This window comes from Metopolophium dirhodum, chromosome 9, assembly GCF_019925205.1.
Source record: "Metopolophium dirhodum isolate CAU chromosome 9, ASM1992520v1, whole genome shotgun sequence".
Lineage (NCBI taxonomy): Eukaryota > Metazoa > Arthropoda > Insecta > Hemiptera > Aphididae > Metopolophium > Metopolophium dirhodum.
The window spans coordinates 28,753,559-28,762,000 of NC_083568.1; the positions used below are offsets into that span (position 1 = coordinate 28,753,559).

The following is an 8,442-nucleotide window of genomic DNA, read 5'->3' on the forward strand; positions in this document are numbered from 1 at the left end:
AATTCTGGTAGAACACGGTGAACAGATTTTTATCGAAACTTTCGTTGAAATCTTCATACGGGTATTCGACTGAATTATTAATATATGCTTCAACGTTTGTCAGCGAGCACCTGTCCGATAAGACCTAACCTAACCGAGATACCGGTGATAATCGGCGTGTGGTCTACGGCCGGACTTGTTGTGGAGGCGCGGGACGTCGTGGAGGCGTGAGACGGCCCAGCTGCGTGCGCGCGCCGATTCGTGATAGCGGCGGCCCCCGGGAGACGGGACGGCAACAGCAGGCAGCAGCAGCAGAGTGCCGATTTCACTGTAATACGACGCGTATGCACATTCCTGCTGATCGTGTGAGATGAATACGACATAATTTTTCAACATATTGATATATAAAATTAGCTTGATAAGCTTAATAAGCATAGTATGCTGCACAGTATATCATATTTTATTACTATATATATATTATATATTTAAATATATATAAATGAACGGTATTATTAAATATAGGTATATACTAAACTATGTTTAGAGTATATACTGTGGTATATATACGTATATACTATACTATGTATAGAGTATATACTAGGGTATATACTGTGGTATATATATACTAGGCGCATGATGACATAGGAGGTTCAGGCTGCGAAAGTGGGGGGAGGAAGCTCAGGGAGGCACATGATGACGTAGGGCAGGGCAAGGAGGCGCAAGGAGGGGCAGTGAGGCGGAGTGTAGGTGGGGGGAGTTGGGTGGGAGGCGCAGTATAGGCTGGGGAGTGGAGGAGGGGGAAGGGCGCATGGTGACTATGGTGGGAGGGGGTGAAGCAGGGGGGGCAGAACCGGCTATTTCATACTACTGATCCACATTAGTGTTGGGAGTAAATGTTACAATTTCCCCACAAAAATGACCAATTTACGCCACCGAATGCATACCAACACCGCGTAAGCATGGGCGAGGCACATGCATTGGATTTAATGTTAAATAATAAATAGTAAATACACATTGTTTACTCAGGCGTTAAAAAAAAAATACTGAACATAACGTTCACTATTTTTCTTATGATAGATACCTCATAAAAGAAGTCGAGAAATACTATTTTATTTTATTCATTCTTCAACGTTCATATAATTTTCATTGTTTTCTTATATAAATTAAAAATGATTTTTTTCAAGCATAGTTTAATAACGTTTACAATTCTAGTAAATTTAATTTGGATTATGCCAGCTACTTCAGAAGATAAAATAGAAATTTTAAAAGGTATGGATCAATTTATTGATATAGAATGATTATATTAATCGTATTATATTTTTTTATTATGTTGATATATTTATCAGCAGTATTTTGTACATTACCTATTTAGAATTAATTTCAAAACAGAAAATAATTATTATTATGTTATTATATCCTTGGACAATAATAAAACGTATGCCATTTATTCGAATTTAAATGTATAAAATATAACAAAAAAATTATCGAATTTGAATGTATACAATGAATGCATGTATACAATTTGAATGTATATTTTTATGTTGGTAATAAAAATATTATAACTAGTGTTTTCTAAATGAATATTGTTTGATTTTAGAGAAAACATTTAATCTTTTGTATATTAAATTTGTACAAACTAATTCCAGGATATCCATCTGTAGTATATTAATATAATGTTATAAATGTTAGGTACGACTCATATAATTTGTTGACACATTGCAGAACTTTGATTTAGATTTAGATAAGTACAAATTAATAAAAATTAATAGTATCAACAATAACTTTATTAATTTTTATTATACATAGGCTTAGAACATAATTTATATAATTGTTTAAAAATTAAATGACGTGTACAAAATCATCAGACACATAGTTGTTTTTTTTTGATAGTCTATCATTATGTGAAAATTATTATATCATAGTTATTTGTAGTAAATAAATATAATTGACTTATAAAAATTCATTGTTTTATTTTTACTTTTTAGAGTCTTGTGAAGGTAATATTACTAATTTATAATTAATAAACAAATAGTAACTTAAAATATTTATGATATGCTATACAGTTAATATAGTTTTATATTATAAATTTATATGGATCATTTTCAAATGTAATAGGTATTCTTAAAGTTTATGGATTTGAAGGTAATTGTTATTAAATATTAATAGACAAGTAATTTTATGTATATTACCTACTTATTTTTTGAAGAATATTACTTGGACAAAATTATTATCATAGATTTTATGGTCTTAAAGGTAAATTTAAGATATTTTTATTTTATATAAAAGGTATCTGCAGTGTGTTTGGAAAAATTTAAAAATATATTTAGAAATTAATTTGTTATTAGAAATGTGTTTAGTACCTATATTTTTACAAGTTATTTTCTGAAATTAAACATTGCATGGACGGTAAAATATATGTTGTATTGTGTTTCCAGGTTTCCATAAAATTCTTATAAGTCGTTTGTGAATCGTGTTCATTATTTAATTGGTATTTTGAGTATTAGTTTAGTACCAAGAAGGAATTTTATTTAAATGCAAACCGTCAATAATTAGTTATATTTCGGAAATGTATGTATGAAATATTGGATACAAATAAAAAAATATTATATGAATCCTCGCACCCAAACAAGTCTCTCCCAACCCACACAATACTCCTAACATGCCACTGTCAAAAAAAGTAATAAATAATGTTATACTGTATACCCACTACCTAAATGTATAGAGCATTGATATGTTATGTATAGTTACGATATAAGTTTCGTCAAAAAAGTTTCATTGAATAATGGTATATTGGTATGTGGTGGGTGTTATAATGATAAGTATAATACTAGATTGATACAATTTCAGATAGACGTATCGATTACAACCTTGACAAATTTAAACGTATGTATTAGAAACTAAATTATTAATGCGTTTTTAAATATCATACATCGTGGCTGTATACATTTCTATAGTTAATGTACACCACCAAAATACCAAATTAAATGTCTTAATTTGTATTTTTTAAACCTATCTAATGAGAAAGCAATCGTACACTTCAAAAGACTTTTAAGATTTAATATTAAGAAACCGCTTTGAATAATTATTATAACTATGAAATGCAAACATTTTTTGATGTAAATAATTTTATAAATATAAAAACAAATGTACCTTTTTATAATTGTAATTTATTAGTTCTATTTATTTTTCAGAAAAGGAATGTAGGTATTTCATTGTATTTTTTTTTTTTTTGTAAATTAAGTTATGTTAATTAATTTATAGAATGCAGTTTGTAATAGTTATGTAACAATTTACTGCAGATCATTGTATTACGATTTGTCTATAAGACAGGTTATTAGTTATTTCACGGTGTAATTTACACCTATGATAAGCTATATTGATAGCGACTATAAATTAAATTTTAAAATCGAAGAGTTGATTGCGGTTACTCTCTACCTTTACTTTGTAATTAAAACTACTGACTATAGTACTGCATATTAAATAACATTACATATCGATGTATTATAAACTCTAGTGATTAATGTTCCTTTGTTCTGTAGCTAACGTTTCAAATTATTTTTAAAAATAATCGGTAAAAACATTAAACAATTAAGCAAACACCTATCCACATAGTTCAACGGTACCTTGTACGTCGGCATTGTCTTTTAAGTTAAACACAGCTAGTAACATCATATGCAATAGTATTTTAACAACTGTTTAACAATATAACTTTTGCGATACATTTTTGGAAAAAAAAAAGTAACCAACATTATAACTGAATCAGAAACAAAATATTATGAATAACAAAATAAGTTTATAACAAAAATATCCTTAGAAATACAGACTATCTCCGCTCAGACCCACGCTATATATACAATGATTTATCATTGAATTCAAATTCTACACACTTTTTAGTTTGTACAACGATATTTTACTCAATGCGTACCTAGCATACATAGCATATGCTCGAAACTTATTATACTAAAGTGAAAAGCACTAACCGTACATTTTTCAAAAATTATAGGTTAATCGCAGAATATTATTTATTGGGCCATTTTAAATCGATATTACTAGGTTAACAGGATGTCAGCGCACTATTCGTTTTCTCTCTCTGGCCCACGCGCTACATAGAAAAAACGCATTTACGCAGAATGTTTTTAAGTAATCTTAGAGTAAAATCACCCTTCACAAAAAAGATAAAGAATAATATTTTTGAGGGAATGACATATCCATTTGTCTAAATATTGTCTCAAATCAATTTAAACACAATTTAAATTTACAACATTTTTTTTTGTTCATTTTGAAAGTCGCATACAAAGTCAAATAACAATAAAGTATAAAATGGATATGTCATTCCCTCAAAAATATTATTCTCGATCTTTTTTGTAATGGGTGATTTTACTCTGATATTACATAAAAACATAGAAAAAATGATTTTGCGTTAATTAGTTTTGTCTATGTGGCTCGTGGGCCAGAGGAAACAAATAGTGCGGTGACATCCTCTTAATATGCAGTGAAACGTAATTTACATAATTGGAATCAGGTACATCCCAGAGGGGGGTGATGATGGGGCGATCACCCCTCGTTAATATTGAGATTTTCTGTTTATGCTAATAGATTATTACATTTTATACATTTTGTAAGCTGTTAAAAGCGGTATTCAAGTCTACAAAGTTTTCGCCGCCACCCCCCCCCCCCCCCCCCCATGGTGGAATTTACCTGAAGATGCCTCTGATTAGAATGAGCATCGAATATGTAGTATTAATTAAATATCACCGAATACTAGACAAATAAGCAGTAAATTACATATCCTAGAAGAAAACGCTTTATGTGTTGTGTAAGAACTGCTTATAATATTATGTTTGGTACGTTTATTTCGGTGTACCTATACATAATGCGTATTTATCTAGTAATCCTAGATTTACTGATTAACTGATAGCAGTAAATATTAGTGAATGTCAATTTTAATAGTTATGCAATAAAATATACAGATTTTAATGATTTTGATTCTAACTCTGATCAGATACATCTTTGATTAGTTGCAATTAATAAAATTTCCTCGTATTTATGTGTAGATACATCCATTTAAACTGTAATTGTAATCTATTATAATTATCACAAACGGAGGATCTACCTATACTCTATCCAGAGTACCTATACTCTGCGCATCCCCCCGCGTCACCATGCTATTGAAACCGGTTCCCAAATGGCAGGGTGTTGCGTGGAGGAACCAGTTTTGGTCATTGCGCAATGCGTTCTCTCACTGGACATAGTATAGCTACTTAATTTTACCAAAAATATATAAATAATTGATGTAAATTACTACAAACAGCGATCAAAATATTATTAAATGATATCGTTAACATGAAAAAAGTTTTTAAAAAAAACCATATTCCTCTTTTTACACTTCCTATAATACGTATGCCAAACAAATTTAATCCCGTCGATTTGTTAGTATAAGTATAATATATGGTTACAATATGCCTATAGTGATTGTGTGTCATTTGTTCAATACGTTGCATTGTAAGCATTGTTAACATGCTTTTATAGTATATAGGTCAATAGTTGTTATGTGGGAGGGAGCTTCAAAACACATGAGTTGAAACCTACTGAAGAGTTAAGAATCAAGAAATACTGATGATTGCGCATAATCGACAACTACTACTTAAACTAAGTTCGATTGTAAAACAAAATATTGTTATAAGATATTGGCTGTATTAATAAAAAAAAAACCACGATAGTAACAAATAATATACAATGATAGGTATAATATAAACGATCCTATTTACTATAAACTATATATTTGTTTTTGTAGTCGGTCGAAGTAAGTATTTTTCATTTTTATAATACATTTGACTTATGGAAGTCCATAAAAATATATTTTTTGGAGGATATCAAAAATTGAAACTGTGAAATTCCCTATATTATGTTACACACAATAATATCATAGTTACATTTCACTATAATATGATTGACTATTGAGTGATTAGAGGCACACAAGAATAATACTCCCTCAATAAAATGATAATAGATATATATTTTATATTTGTGTATTGGACATGGTAATTATATTAACAAAATATTATTTCTCAATGTTTATAGGGGAATTTAGTAAGTTAAATATTTATAATTTTTTCATAATATTATGTTTTAAAAGGTTTATTCCAATATATTTAAAACTAAAAAACGTTGTTTTTTTTTTATCAAGCCAAATTAGAAGGTAATTAATTTAACTACATTAAACAAATTGCCTATAGTCACTAACAATATAGCTGAACATAATATTATTATGTAAATGCTATGCAACTTTTTTCAATACCAGCATTTTTGAAAAAAGTTGTTATTTTTTCAATTTTAAAATAAATTCTGTTATTGAAATGATTGAACTTAGAATACAATTTTCTCTAGTACCTACCTAATTCGTTTCCAATTTATTTTTTCTAGTAACAATAAGTATGTAAAATATTGTTTTGTTTTTTTATGTTATTAAAATGATTAATTATATTAATCCGCGTGAGGCTCAAAATTAATTAATTTTTTTAATTATTAATCACTTTGTCGCTTAAGATCAAAGATCAAAAACATTATAGTAATGTGTGTTGTTCTTTTCCAAAAATGTTACGTTCAAAATTAAAATGTAAAATTGCTGTTATTACATACTATTTAGAATATAGGTAGTCTATATTATTAATATCTACAGGGGGCAATCACACCAAACACCTCTATAAATTTAAAATTGTATAATTCATTATAATTGTATTAACAATAACTAATTCGTATAATATATATTTTTTTTTTACAGCCAAGATTCGTAAGTATAATTATTATGTTTGTTGTAATATTTTTAATTTTTCCCCTTATATTTCATCACGACCAGATGACAAATCCAAAATTAGTTAGAATATACAATGTTTATTATTTGAAACACAATTAAGGTGATTCAAATGTCGAGTGTTAAGCAACAAAAATTCGAACATGTGATTAATCTCAACACGGACTAAAATATCTTATCTAAAGTTGAGATAGTTTAGTTTGAACCTTTTTCGATTCATAGAAAATGTCATATCCAATCCAGGCGAATAGCCAGGGAGTGGGGTATTTCGGATGGAAAACCTTCTCTTGGTCGTATAATCTAAAAATATATTAGATGTGTGAGCAGGCCCCCTAAAAGTTGTATTAAAATACCCCCGTTAAAAATGTCTGGCCACGCGCCAATCTGCAATAGTTGAACTGTCCATCTTGGTTAAATTAGTTCAGAAAGTGAGGCCGACGCCGATATTTTGAACATTCCAAAAAGGTTTTGAAGCTATAGCTGGAATTACCAACTCTTGGAATCTGGTTTGATTGTTAACAAAATAATTAACGTCTAAAACGAATTTTAATTTTTATAATTCATAAAATAAATTATATTTACTAGAATGGTCATCACCTCGAGTCTCGACAAACGAAGAAACAAATTACGTGTGACTTTCACAGCTTCACATTTTTGATATTTTATAAATGTATAACATCATATTATGTTATATTATTATCTTTAAAAAGAAAATATATTTTCATTGTCCCGCTTAACTTAGATATTACTTCAGAACAATATTAGCATTATATCTTCTGACATTTTCAGAAGAGTAGTTTCAATTTATTTATTTGATTCAACTATACCGTATAGTTAATATAATAAATTAATTATTAAAGTTTAGAACATCTTTGCATAACAATTTGAAAGATTTTTTTTTCCCAAAATTTTGAATTCTTACATACTTAATTATGATATTATAGGTACGTTATATATCCATATATACTCTATAATCTATTTTCAGAAAATATTATGAACATAGCTATAAATTAATTTAAACATTATCGTTTACAGTAAATATTCGTACGTATTATTATCTTATTTTATTTTATACATTACAATATTTACATAAAATTTTATTTTGCATAGTAATTTTTTTTTTTTAAATTGTATATTCTGTCTGGAGCGAGGAAATATATAATTGTGTAAAAGTTAATGTTTGGGTTACAATAAAATTCAAAATTTACAAATATACATATATAAATACCAAAAAAAAGAGCAAAAATATTTTGTCATGATGTAAGTGCAATAATTTAAATTATCTAATTTCTTGTAACTGCTTATATGAATATTTGGTGAAAATTTCAAATCTGTGGTCATTTATTTTTGGATAACTACAAAAAAATAAAATTGATTTTTTTGAAAACTCTGTTTATCAATTAAATCCATTTTGCAACCAGAAAATAATCACAAAAGTTGAAGATCGTAGCATTCTGTGTTCCATAATATTTGCAGCGCACCTTATAGAGACACAAAAATAAAACACAAACATCAGTGTAAAATCGTATTGAAATCGTATTGATTTCATCGCTCTTCCCAGAATTGAAATTACATTACTTATTATAGAAACACTATACCATCTCGATTTAAAATAATTAATTGTTAAATTCAAATTTTACACGTACATTACA

The 8,442-nt window shown here is 28.1% G+C and overlaps 1 long non-coding RNA gene across 1 annotated transcript; it reads left to right on the forward strand.

Moving 5' to 3' along the window:
• The first annotated feature begins 1,127 nt into the window (after positions 1 to 1,127).
• On the forward strand, positions 1,128 to 2,124 carry LOC132951948 (uncharacterized). The gene is made up of 3 exons (XR_009665426.1): positions 1,128 to 1,248; positions 1,965 to 1,976; positions 2,095 to 2,124. It is a non-coding gene; the product is annotated as an uncharacterized LOC132951948 (long non-coding RNA).
• Positions 2,125 to 8,442: the final 6,318 nt, after the last annotated feature.